Genomic DNA, 15,118 nt, shown 5'->3' with positions numbered 1-15,118 from the left:
GCCGTATTGTATAAGAAAATGTTTTTTTCAAAACTAAGTATAGAATTTCTTCTGAAAAGACAGTTAAATTTTGCTGTTCTTAGTGAATGCTACGATAAGTTACATCATTTGTTAGTGTTATTAGGTTACGTTAGGTTAAGAGGTCAATCCTAACAGGGGTCTCTCTTGGACACTATAGAACGCCGGTCCGTTATGATACCTAAAACTCCTATATATAATATATCATGAGACTCTAACAAATCATTAGAGCGCTTTGAGCCTATCACAAATTATTTGGGATGGCTTGTCTGTTTCGGCTATGGTTACTGGTCCGCCAAGATGAGGCTACCGAGATCTTTCAGCCTCAGTTTTGGAAAGACTAAATAATGGAGAAGAAAGTGCTTGGATGCTTCAACCACAGCCTCCTCTACACAACTAGCTTTCAACAAGATTCGTAATCTTATCACAGAATGTCTATTGAGCAGTGCTGCACTTTGTAGCAGTACGTCTACCGACACCTTAATAATACCCACTTCTGCCTGAAAAACACTACAGTGGTTTTGTACTCTAAACCTATGATTGATGAAGAGCTCCTTACAGAAAACTTTGCTCCAAACTTGCTTCCTATGTGCGCCTCTTCTCTAGCGACTTCCCCATCCACATATCTCTCGTCAGTTTGTGAGCAAAGAAAATGCTTCAGTGATACAAGTTTTCAGGAAAGCAGTTGAGGAGTAGAAAATTTCGGCGTTATTCAAGGATGCTATGTTTATGATGGCATTAAGTTATTGTAGGTATAATCATCGCAGTGTGTCAGAGACGCCAATGAGAGCATTTTAGCAACTGCAGCCTTTTCTAGTGCCTTCCACCAGACGAATACATTGTTCAATGATTGTATTATTGCCTTGAGTACGGTTTCGCAGAGCGAAAACTTTAAATTTTGTGAGCATACTCAGCTTTTCCCTATAGCTCCCCTATAGTCCTATAGTAATATGAGTTAACCGATGCTTTCCATACTCTATCTTCTCTCGCAGAAATGTCACATTCCTAAAATGATCTATGCAAACCAGTGAGAAGAAAGTGGAGAGTTAAGTCATCAATGTCGTATGATGCATATTGCAATAACATTTCCATATGTGAAAGTTACTAATATTATTTGATAAAAATCCGGCCCTTTAAAGCGGGGGGATATTTCACTTAATTTTACTATTTTTTTTTACACAGACGATTATTATATACCCAACAAGTAGCACACAAACGTATTTATTTTTGCGTGCATTCGTTTTTATTTATGTTGCGTAATAATTCATGGCATATCAACAACTAATAAGTTGACCTTTAATCGCATTCCATTAGATTAATTACATAATAAAGTGCATAACAAAGTTGTGTGCAATTTGCGTTTCCACGCACTTTCATAAATTTGCAGTCATTTTTCATACGCATTAGAATTCCACACATAAGAGTACATACATACTTAAGCACATAAATATAGATATGAGTTTACATAGAACCCCAATGTGCCCCTTTGTAATTTCCACAACAACGTTCCACGCACCCTTTGCTGTCACCCGCCTGCGTGGAAACATAGATATGCAGAAATGCTCGGCTATACATATTCTATATATGTACATGTGTATGTATGAGTTGTTATTCGCACACATTATTTACCCGCTTTGTGCGTTACGCACTAATTTTCCGCATAATTTTTCACAAATCCAATTGCACTTTGAATTCCTCAAATTGGCATTGCGTGCGGCGCGACGCGGCTCCTCTACGCACTTTTTACCGCCGACTGTCGCATGGCTTGGTGAAAATTTGCAAAAACTGAACCATTGTACATATGTACATAGATACGTACATGTGTGTGGACATATCTATTCCATAATTGCCTCTCTTTATTATGTATTCGACGCACTTTTTCGCATTTTTGACATGACTGCAGTGGCATTATGCTTGACATGCGTCATTTTCTGCCACAATTGCCAAGGTAATTTGTTGCATGCCAGCGGACAGTCACAGTTCACGGTTCCCAACCACTATTGGCTTGTTTGGAGATTATAATTATATCATGGTCATTATTATTTGTTGACTAGACGGACTATTCATAATGATTTCACTCAAAACACTTGATTTGCACTCCGAAACTCTTCCTTCAGCAGCCGATATTTCTTCATACATTTTTAATTTCAACCATACTAAATTATTGTTAATCAATTAATATACTTGTAGTTGTAATGAAAACCAGGCAGAGTAAAATATAATGTATCATTTTTAGGGAGAAGGGAAATGCTGGACATTTAAACAGCTAAAGAAAGGTCTGTTTCAAGTAGTGGGTTAAGCACTAAGTTATCGTGGCCATACAATCTCGCTATTCCTCCGATGCCTTTAACTGTCAGAAGCCATCGTTACTCTCCTATCTGTTAGGATTTCCATCGTAAGTTTCTAATGATATGTGGTCCATCGAAAAATCTCTTATTGTGTCTCGAATATACCACTGTACGAAAAATTGGAAAAGCCAAGACGACAACAAAATGGAAGACGGTTCGTATATTCGTGAGAACATTTTGAGAAAATGTATGGATTCAATAAAAGGTTGAATATGGAACCGTTCTACAGAGCGGATATGCTTTCTGCGCCTTCTCGTCCGAAGGCAGATATAATCTTAAGCTTAGCCATGGAAAGGTTCCTTTCTGCGTTGGAATGAGATAATAAGGTGAGAGAACTGACTTTAGTTTATTTTTAACCTTTTTTTAAACTTTGAAGCCACAATTTTAATATGCTTTTAGCTCACGGAAGTGGATTGATATTAGATTTTTCTATTTCTTTCTTAATACCTACTTCTTTTTAGATAATAGCTATGGACCTAAAAGTCAAATTGGCCTTCCGTTCTGTACAGAATAATGTTATTGTCCGAATCGACTTTTAACTTCTTTACAGATTTCTATTGCTCACATAGGTCCTTACTCAGGGTCACTGTCATTAAAAACTCAATTTCGCATATAGTATAATCATATAATGGAAATTTGTGTTACAGCTCCTGTCGCGTGTCCTTTGCTCAAACAGCACGTCAACTTTTACGGTGTATCAAAAATAAACTTTCTGGATTGTGCCTCTAATTGCCCGACATAAATAGAGAAAGGACTTTTATGTGACATTTTGTGAGTGAAATAAAGTAATTTAGTAATCTTAGCAACAATTTAGCATTTGTACGCGTGCTGCTCGGTAATGGCAACATCCGTGACAAATGGGAAGCGCAAATCGCCGGTTTTTGTTTTACTGACTTTATCAAACAAAGAGCCACAAAGAGAGGTAATCTTTCTCAAACGAGTATCGATACATTCAACGTTTCAAGGCAACTCGCGCCAATAACTAACCAACTAAGGATCGAATGTGAAAACGCGTGTTGCAAGCAATCGTCAGCCAAGAATACAACGGCCAACAATATAACGGCAATATTACAAGTCAATAGTCGCATCTATGAGTGCGTACATACAAAACATGTGCATGTATGTGTAGCGAAGCCATCAAGGCCACTCTCTCCTAACAGACGACCAACTTTAAAACTAATATTTTGGGTCTGCAAGTGATTATGAATCTTTAAGGCAGGAAACGCCTTCGAGCGTGAACGTAAGGTTGATTTTGTCAACGTCTTCGCCACTGCGTGCGAGGGTAATAAAGTAATGATGGCATTTAAGGTGGAAACAATGAAGTGCCACACGCGGTTAATTAGCTGGCAGTAAATATTTAGTGGAGGGAAGTTAAGTTCGAAGGTCAAGGAGTGCACCGACCTTGGATTTGCAATAAGCAAGAGCCAATTGGGTGATTGGGTTTAAATAGATTAGAAGGTCGGTAATCACCAACTGATAGCGTTGGCCAAAAACTCGCTGTGACTCGTGCGGTGTTCGTTATGAGAAAGATGATGGCTGTCGGGTAGGTGGTACGGATTGCTAATTTAGAAAATTGACCGCCCAATGACGACAAATGGAAACAGTAATTACATACGCACTCACTTCTTCATGTATAAACTAAAAAAATATTTGAAAATAAAAGTTGTTGGAGAGTGTGAGTTTGGTTTTTATTTTATTGATGTCCAAAGGCAAGAATTAAATGCATCGAAGAAAGTCTATTTGAATGTGAATTTTCGTGTGCGGAATCTTTGCGAATGCGGGAAAGGTTTTACGGCGATTCAGTTGTATAAAACCATAAGCCTACGAGTTATACAAAGCCTTCAAAGATGGTCGAGAGCTTGTTAAAGACATGCCTGGTTCTGGACGGCCTTACTAAAAAGTGAAGGATATGGTACTTGAAAATCGCAAGGCAATTGAGCTTTATATCTCTCGCAGGTCCATTCGAATGATTTTGGTGAATATTTGGGTATGAAACATGTTCTTGTTCGACTCGTTCCGACAAAGTCGATTTTTTTTTTCAAAAAGAGTACCATAAACAAGCCTCTTTGATTCAAAAACGCAATGAACATCATCAGATTTGGCTTCGCGTGATTTTTTTGGTTCCCCAAACTGAAATTCGCCGCTCTTTGGAACCCGTTTTCAGTCGATCAAAGAGATAAAAAAATATTCACTCAAAGAGCTGAAGGCTATCCCAAAAAGTGCTTTTGAAAAGTGTTTCGGGACTGGAAAAATCATTGGCATAAACTTATTACATCTGGTGGGGATTACTTTGAATTCGAAAAATTAAATATTTTGTGTTTTACTTTCAATTCCGGGTACTTTTTTGTCACAATGGATCTCAGGTTATGTATTTAGGATAAGGGAAACCCATTTGTCTTATATATAAAAATAGACAGAAGAAATGTAACTTAGTTTGTTGGCTTTAACAGCATATCAGGATTGAAGAGCTCACTAGTCCACACATTCGATATTAATACCTATTATACGTAAGACGCCCACTCAAAGTAAAAATTACTAAAAATTTAAAAAGTGTTGCGTTTGAAAAGGGATTTAAGGTGGACCTCATTGAGCGCACGATCGCAATATATTTCTCACGTTTCGCACTCGCAATGTTAATGGCGTTTTGGCAATAAATGTGGCAAGTGCCAATAACCGTTGCCGCTGGCTGATGTCGGTGAACATTTACGATGACACCAGGAGTCACGTTTGTCAAACGGCGAAGCGGTGTCAATGCACACTCACCCACATATGAACACATATTATTAGTATATGCATTATGAAGCAGCGGAGTCATGGTGCTTGTGAACTTGCTTAGACATATAGAGATAAATATTTTTATATCTGCTCGTGTGCATTTGCTGTACGAGCTAAGAAAATTTTGACACCGCCATAACGAAAAAAAAAACATTTTTATTTTGGCAAAATTTTATGTGTGGACTTTTCACACGGAAAATTGCGCAATACTCCAGAGACAGCCCACATAATTATACCTCAGCAGTTGCATGCCGCTATGTTATGAGATCAAGCACACTCGTATGCGCTCATTAGAATGGCTTCACCAGTTCGTTTGCCAACGCAAGGTTTCTGCCTCAAAAGGTGGCGAATTTCGTAAAAAAAAAGTATGTTGTTGTGTTTTTCATCGGTGGAAATTGCACGAACGACACTGTGTGGGTCTCTTATGATGAACGTGTGTTGCGGCGACGGGTGGGCGGGGTGACGGTCGCCTCAGTGGCAAAGTCTCAAGCCAATATGTGGCGGCTTAGTTTGACGATTTCGCAATTCGCTAAAATTTAAAACGCTTGAAAGCAATTTTGAAAGTAATAATAATAATAAAATGCGCTTAACACACATACACACACCTAACTTAACCTAAACTTTAAAACTATTCATCAAATTGTGTGGGTGGCAGCAAGTTTTATTTAATTTTTTTTTAAATCTTTTTTATGCAGTAAATCTTCTTATTTAATACATTTGGCTTCACACACACACACACACACTGAAACATGTGCAAAGTGTTTTATGACATTGTTAAGTTGCTGTTATTACCACTTTCCGTTTTGTCCGTTTTTTTTTCTTTTTTATTTTGTTTCTATTTTTCGTTTTTGCGTATATTAAGACATTATTAACATAGAAACGTGTTTCCAGCTATTTCTTCAGCATTTGTCTTCAGCACATCCATGTGCGTGTGTGTGTATATGCGCTGCGGCTATTAGAGAAGGCGTTGAGCATCATTAATCTTTTGTTGTTTGCATAAATTAAATTAGCAGCCGAACACATCAGCCGAAAATCATTTATTTAGCGCGCCATTCAAGTTACACATATTGACAAAGCTTACTTAAAACACAACAAAATTACCGTAATTTATTTTTGTAATTATTTAAAAAAAAAACAAACAGATATATATTTTTCATACGGCAATAAGAAACTTATCACTTACTTACGCATTGGAATAAGGATGTGACAAGGCGTGACCTTGAGCTGGGATTAATTGATTTTTAAATATGTGTATGATTAAAGCCTCTGCTTACAAACATACATGACATTTAAATAAATTTATTTTATGCAATATTTGAAACCTGAGCAGTTAACTATGACAACTTAGTCTTCTCTTAGATTCAAGATTCAAGATTTGATCGAAACGTTAAATATTCACGCAGCCTGTAAATGATGGCGCGCGATTCAGTCGATGTAATCTCTAATATTTCAGTCTTAAACATTCAAATCAGTAATAAAATCGGTTTAAAAACATTTATGACCGTGAACCGTTTTATGCGTTTCAACGCATAAATTAGTGAATGATTTAATTAGGCTAGACAACTAGATGTGGATGTATATGATTGGGTATCATGAGCAGATGTAATGGATAATAATGGTTTTGTTGGATATATGGCGTCAACTTGTTGGAACCAAAGTTCAAACCAAAAATCGTCCAATTCTGGCATCAAAAAGTCATTAATCATGGCTCTATAGCGTTCCCCATTAACTGTGACAGTATGGCCGGCTTCATTTTTGAAAATATGCAGACCAATCCCTCTGCCCATAGAACACAACAAACAATGACTTTTTGAGGATGGTTTGTGGATTATCATCACTTAAAATACGACACTTAAAAAAAACGAAATGATCGCTTCATCACCCAACTTGAAAACGTAGTTCAGAAGTAAGTAGTAGTTCATTATGAAATGGCAAATCATCCTGAGTATAAATCAACTAATAGCTGTTAAGAGGACCAACTTCCAATAAAGTATTGCTTCAATGAAAACACATAAAAAAACTACCCCGTAAAAATGCACGTTAAAATCTAAGGACAAACTCCATCTAAACTTTATATCTTATCTATTTTTTTTTACCAAATAGATTGCTGCGTCCAGTTCAAACTTTTAAAAGTATAATTTTTAGGGAAAAAGTTTACAAAATATTTCTTACATAAGAGACTTACTTTTTCGGAGTGTACTGAAAGGAATATATTCCATTTCCACTTACCAAGGAAGATTTTTCAATCAAATCAGACTTATCAGTTAAGTGCGTCTCATCAGACCAAATGTTCAGAACTTAAATCCTCATTTAACATTTGAAACCTCAGGCGACAAAAACCTATTCTTGTACTATTAAAAGAAAATTTGTCAGACATTGTAATTGTATACATACATATACTCATATATGCATATATGTATACAGTTCAATTCTAATTGTAGGAAGTTAATATAGTTTTAAACGCCACTTGCCATATAACAACAAAAATTGAGCATATTTGAAAAACAGCAACAATTCAAAACCGTAAACAGTTTAGAGGTCAACTGAGTGGGCTTACAGCAGGATGTAAGTTAAATTTTTAACTCTGATATATTTCTTTCCGCTTGGCCTGAGTGCCATTTCAATTGCCAAACTTCACGCCAAAGTGAAATGCCAGCTTACATTCTCCTATGCAATACTTTGGTTTTTATAAAGCTATGTGTGTATGATTTTTTTGTTGTTGTATGTGGTATAAACAATTGAGCGTATGCCATATGTTTATACTAATGTGTATGAAAATCGCTCATTTCAGTTGCTTACCAGGAGCGCTTCTACTTACATATGTGTTCTCATCACATGCCCTGCTTGGTTTGGACTCGCAGTGCTTTGTGTTGGTTACTTCAATTCCGCAGGATTAACTTTGAATTTGGTCGACCACAATTTTCGAAGCTTTGCTGCTCAAGGGTTTACTGCTTGAAGTGCTTGGCTAAATGTATTTTTTTTCGGTTTTACGAAAACTCAAAGGAAACAAGTAGAAGTTTATAATGAAATATATAAATTATAATGCGTTTATTTTTTATGCTATAATTGTGTTGAATCAAATATGGATATTATACATACATATATAGACATACAAAACTTATTTATGGAATATGCAGTTCATGGTTTTAATATGTTTAAAATCAATTTCCAATGAAAAGTTGATGGCTAAACGTTTTCAGACGCTCTAAGAAAATTTATTTTCAGCTCCTCTTGAAAATCTATACACTTACTCCGTTTCAAAAGAGACCGCTTTCTGAACATGGTTGAGATTACAGTAATTGCTATACAACTGTTTTGACCTTCCAACCTGCTCAATTAAAATAAACCTTCGACCTGGTTCTTCAAGGGAGCCCCAACCACAGTTATTAGCTCTCAATTACGGAAACATATTCCATATGCCCAAAAGGTTGCGGATATGCCGAAAAGTTTTGAGTTTTGAGCCTTGCTAATCACTTCCATCCACTAATGTCAGGTTTCCCCAAATTGTCAGTTACAAGCAGCGGACGGCTGAACTACTTGTAATGTAAAAAATGGAAGGAGGAAGAGAAAGCAAGTGTTGTTGGCGAGCATTGACCGGTCATTTCGTACATCATCCTTATTTATATGTGGGTCTATGAACAATTATGCTCATACCCTTATAAGTTTGTGGCAATAGTAAATACTATGTACAAGCTGCATTTTGGGGCCGGTGGTTTCTTCTTCTTTAACAATGTGCGTCTTCGGCCAGTTGTGGTTGAAAAATCAATTACACAAACAATAAGCAACCAACAAGATCAGGGGACAAAAAGAGTAGGCAGAGAGCTCAGTGCCGAGCTACTCAATGATAGCGTAATAATAGTGGTTTGCCAGCCTGGAATTGGGGCGAGCGCTCGTCAGTTTACACACTTCGATGGGCGTGAATAATCAATTTGTTGTGCTATTGTGGGTTGTGGAGATGACTGCGTGGAGTTTTGTTGGTGTAAATAAGTTTCGTATTGAGCTTATTTGGAAATGAAGAGTTTCTATAATTTATTAACTGACCATTGAAACCACAGTAGGCTAACAGTACATCTTTAACAAGTTTTGGTGTGTATGTCTGTGCATTTTCAAGCACATTTTACCATTTCCACGCCTCCTTTGTGCCACATCGAGGGATGTGTTGTTTGGGGGGCGCTGCACCAATTTCACATAATTGCTGGGCGGGTGCTATTTTGTATGAGTTTGATTTGAATTGACAACTTTTTGGGAATTGAACATATTTGCCTCAAATACTTGACGGAAACTTCCTTTTGCTGTGAGTAAATTGTCTAAGTGATAAATGATAAATGTGAAATATATTGTGATACTGTGACAAGTGAAGGATATTGATGGCAAAGGAAGCATTTTGACTGGCGCACATACATATATATGATTGCTTGCGTTTACGGCAACGGAATCACAGGTGAACGGTTTGGGGAAAAATCTGAAATTCGAAAAAAATTCAAAAAAATCCTGAAACAAGCGCTTATCATAAGTGCAGGGGTTGGAAAAAAATTTTGAAAATCGCAAAATTAAAAAAAAGATCCCCAAATAAGCGCTTCTAAAAGCAAACTCTTCCGACCTAAGCCGTTGCACACTCGATTGGTGGCTAAAAATTTTATAAAAAATCAATTCCAGCACAAAAGGTGGTGAACTACATATGTATATAAATGACATATAAAGCTTATGCGCACACAAACACAGAAATAATGTACTGTGCATGTACCGCTATGCACATACCCTTTCACACATTCCTTGCATTGGTCGATTGGTGGAGCTTTGAATGACTTGTGAAAATCCGCAGGCCAATAAACTGTTGATGCGACTGATGTGTGGCATGTGGCATGTGGCATTCATTAGATATGCCATCAAAGGCGCAACGCCGGCAGACACTAATGCCAAAGCCAAAGCTCCCGACACACCCAATCATTCAGCCACTGGTCATCATCAGCACATAAATAATTCATTGAGTAATTTAATAAATTGAATTTCCGCCACTTTGCAACAAGAACAAAAACAATAAAAAGCACACAACTTCATGGAGTATTTGCTGCGAAATACGGTAGTCATTGTAAATTCAATTTACCGCAAAACTTATTGATTTGCCGTTGCACTGCGTCCGCCCTTTCGTCTGCCGCTCGCTGCTGTGCGACGCGGCATTATCTTTTAATTACACTGCAAAAAATTGCGAATATTAATTTGTGCACATTTTCACTTAACCAGCGCAGAGGGAGTGTTCCCAAAGGTGCTTTGCTGAGCCGCGATATGCTGCGTTGCCGTTAGTGTTGCAAGCGCGTCGACAATTGCGTGCAACATGACCGCATATGCGTAGCACCAACGCACATATGCATGTGTGTATGTGTGTGTGGTGGCGCATAAATGCAACTTTCAATTGCTGAGCTGTCGCATGATGCGGCGCGTTGATTGTACTGTTACCAGCTACGCCCGTCAGCCGACGACGAGCAAAACGAGCATTGCGCCGCGTAATGCGACAATCAGCGTTGTCATTTGTTGTAACGGTGCTCGGCGATATGCCGCGTGTCATGTTAGTGGCATCGAATGATTTTCACTTCGGCCGCCGCCATTCATTGCCCACTTGAGGCGCCGTGCCAAGTGCCGTTGGAATGTGTGGATGCCGCAATAAAACAAACACCTCACACACCTACACACACACACATACACGCATGTGGGCCTATTTGTAGGGTGTGTGCTCAACACGTGCGCCGCTAATGACTGTTGCCGATTGCAAAGAACTGCACATGCCGCGTTGCACAGTAGCTGTTGCAAGTGCAGTGACTCGGTGATGATTCTCTGATTGGTTTTTGCAATGAAATGCCGGCAGCTGCGGCGTGGCTTGGCTAAAATGGTGGCAGTAATTAATGCGATTGCAAGTGTTGGTGAAATGAGGTGGCCAGATTTGGGGCGTATGTGAGGTAAACGGAAGAAAAGGGGAAAGGTGCGGCAACAGCAATGACAAGTGGAATATACATGCCACGAAATAATAAAGAATGGTCTGTGAATATGCATAGAACTATCTATAACGCATACTTTCTTTAGTAACCACGTTTCCGCGTGTTCCTCCCTTCTCGGATGCGCCATATTTTTCTCTCAAAAATGTTTTCGCCTTCAAGCGTGTTGTGTTCGCCCACGTATTCCGCACCCAAATTTATCGCTTGTACAAGTAATTATAAAACAATTAACTTTAATGTTAAACAAATAAGCGCAGGCCCAGGATAACATCGGCAGCGAGTGAAATATTTACCTGTCCGCGTTCCTATCTCTATTAGAATGCTTGTAATTGCCTAACTAACTACACGCTTGCACACGCACACACATACCCAACGCATGGCGTCGCGGGCAACAGTCGCTGGTTTTTTTGTTGTTATCATTGCGTCAAAGTGTCTACTTTCTTGCGACTCGATGAGAATTTTATGCTTCTTTGGCCAGGTGTCATTGCCAGGAGAAAAAAGGTCGCAATGCGAGGTGGCGGCATAATTTAGTCTTATCTGCATTTAAATCAGTTGACCGTGTTTTGTAACTGGTAGCTGGTAGCGATGCGTGAGTGAAGTGGTGTGGAGCGGAGTGGTGTAATGTTATGTACGCACATTCACGAAGTTAATTACTTTCTAATCGGCCAACCCTCCAGAAGTAATTTGTGCTTAACTTTAAACACAGCGCATCCATCCGTGTTATATATTTACGAAAAAAGGAAACAAATAGAGGCTATGTCGCACGGGATTGGGAGATTTGTGGAAATATATAAATATGTATATGAATTTATTTTGAGCTCTAAATTTACGCTAAAAATCTCGTGGGTTTCATGAAAATATGAAAAAATGGTTATTACATTCAGAAAAAAAAAAAATTTTAGTAAAATTAGGACGCTGGAGTCGAATACGAGGTGCTTCATGAGATTGCAGTACGCAGTGCAACATGCGTCATGTAGCCGGACTTTGTTTCACGAGAGAATGATTATATTTTTAAAACTGGTGAGGTTGTACTCACCCATTAGAATTTATGCCTGGCGCTTGCCTTGGATTTGTAGCCAATAAGTTTCCCTGCCTTTTCTTTCCTACTTGCGGGTCAGCTCTTTCATGGTATGTGCTGCCGTCGGTCATGTATATCATATGCCGCTTCCACCGAAGAGAGAAATTTAAAGTGACAACCAAATACTTGACCACATGAGTCATCTCTATTTTCTCTACTGTCAAAGGATAAGGTCCCGGTGCGCGACTTCTTTTGGTAAACGAGACGATGAGTTTCCTCTTGTTAATATGTCATCCGAGTACCTTTGACAACGGAATCCATTGTTGGTTATTAGTCTAAGAAGCTCATCCTCGACTAGCCTTCATAATAAGGGGGATAGAACTCCACCTTGTGAGCAACCTCTTATCCTACCGAGATGAAACTTAGTATCTCCTAGAGTCGTCTCAGCTGTCCTAGTCTACCGGACATATCTCATTCCTTTTCTGTGATGATTTTGACATATTTTCATCGGACGCATTGTTAAAATTGTTTAGGAATGCGCACAAAATAAATCTTCACCATCCAGTGAGCTTTAAATGTCTGGGCTTAACTCGTCCAGAGCAGTACTACAGTACTAGTTGACCTACCTCATCTAAAAGCATGACTTGAATTTACAGGGTGTGTCCGGAAAGTAATAGAACTGAGGCGAGTAAAAAAAATTGTGAACCAATCGTTACAATTCTTCAAAAGCTTTCAAAATAGACTTCTTCTGCGTCGATGCAGCGCTCCCAGTGCGATTTCCAAGCATTGAAGGCGTCACGAAAGGCGTCCTCCGGAATAGCCTCTGTCGTCTCAAAATGTCTTCATCGACCTTCTCAGGCAAGGAAGCAAAAAAAGTCCAGAGGATGACATCTAGGATGTAGGACGGCTGCGGAAGCGTTGAGATGCCGGCCTTCTTTAGGCGGTGTGAGCAGGGGCGTTGACGTGGTGCAATTTCTAATCGGCTGCGGTGTCTTGTCGTATCCGATCGACCCTTCGTTTGAGCCTCTTGAGAACTTCCACGCAAAACTTGGCGTTGACAATTTGTCCAGGAGGAACAAAAAAAGTCTGGAGCAATCGAAATACACCACTGCTTGCTAAAGCAACATTCGGGTAAGCCTGATCATATCAAACGTTTTTGTCGCATATTTACCGAGTTTCACACAGACTTTAATCGCGTACCTCTGCTCAAACGAAAGCTCCATTTTCGGCTTGTACCGCTCACAGAAACACGTCGCGCGAAAAAGTTTGTTCTGACTATCTAGGTGCTCGGAGACAACTGATCAGCCTGTCGTTCTTTCACAAGGAACGCTCTCTACCGAATCCAGTCGGTGCGCGGACACTCCGAATTACAGTCGCGAAGGAAGGAAATCAGTCGTATTACATGCCGTATAAACCCTGTAAGGGTGCGTTATTCAGCGCCTTCGATATTGTTGCGTAATCTATAATCTCTTCTGCTCTGCTATACTTTTCAGTAGGAAGAAAGGGAGACAAATTGGCCTAAAGGATTTCGCCAGTGAATAGTCTGTTTTCCTGCTTCCATCGTTTACGGTCAAGAACAGAACTTCAAACTTTAGAGAAAGAAAGGGGATTTGGAAATTTCTAAATTCGAAAGAAATTATAGAGTTTAAATAAGATTTTTTCTCTCTGAAGTATATAAGAATTATATATATTCCCCACTACTCTTATTTCTGTTAATGATACCTTATAATATTATTCAAACTTCGTATTACTGCGCTTTGCATGCATATATAATACTTTAAAAACCGATCCGAGTAATTTTCTTATGCTAACCAGTTCCCCGATTTCTGTGAATTATAATTTCAAAATTTGTTTTGCTGCGTTCGTTTTCCATTCTGAATTTGGCTACGCTTTCCAACAAATCGCCTTCGATATGGATATAATTTACTATTGGAACATATAACCAATCAATGCATGGCCGATGAGTGCAAGAAGCGATCCCACACACACACAAACACCTAGTGTGTTTGGCGAAGCTGAAAGTGAGGATAAATCAAACCAAATTTCCAAATGCCGTTAGCGCATCGTAAAATCTTTATAAACATTTCTAACACTTTGAAATTCAATACCAAAAGAAAATTTCTTTCGAAGCGATAAACCGAACACTAATGAAGGAGTCCTCCATTTGTAAGTGGCCAAAAGTGCCTGACAATTTCGCCGACAATTTTAGATTCCTATTCAAGCAATATACTTATGTGTGTGTGTTCATTTGTCTATGTTTCCCTAACTATTCACACATCACTTACGTACTCCTTTAAGGCTGTGTGTGTATGCATAACAAATTGGTAACATATCGCTTTCGTCGATGGCCGCTCCACCCTTCCCTACTCGCTGCAACCCTGCTTGCTCGCTCATGCGCGGTGCCGCTTTGGTGCTGCGAGCACAAATTCATTTGCCACTGCCGCACTGACAGCTATTCCCCAATTCAATGCCTCTTGCCTGGCTACCCAGCAGCCCAGCAACAACGCCAGCACCCGGCGGCTAGAAAGCGCATATGCGTGCTCTTGCAGGCACCCGGGCCCCAGCGCTAACCTCAATCACACTTCAGATGCACTCGTCTTGGCGCTGAGCTGCCACAGCCACAGATGCACTTGAGTGCAATGCCAGTAACGAATTCATTTTCATGGTCACTCAAAAAATGAAATTGAAAAATTGTTAAGTACTCTCTTCGTCTACCCTTGTTGTTTTTGCAGTTGTTGTTATTGCAATTCCTACTGCATTTGGGGATTGTATAAATATGCGCGCTGGTGAATGTGGCATTACAATGTGTTAAGTTTACATACAAATGCAAGTGCATATTTGTTGTTGTAGGCTTTTATCGGTTTGTTTGCGTAGTTGGCTATAGAGCCGACGGCAATTAAACTCGACACGCTAATCAGCCCTGGTGCCGTACCCCCTTTGAAGGCTGCCTATGCCAAATGGTGCCGTTGGTG

This window comes from Bactrocera dorsalis, chromosome 1 (genome assembly GCF_023373825.1).
Source record: "Bactrocera dorsalis isolate Fly_Bdor chromosome 1, ASM2337382v1, whole genome shotgun sequence".
Lineage (NCBI taxonomy): Eukaryota > Metazoa > Arthropoda > Insecta > Diptera > Tephritidae > Bactrocera > Bactrocera dorsalis.
The sequence above is the reverse complement of the archived record's forward strand: the minus strand, read 5'-3'. Positions refer to the sequence as shown.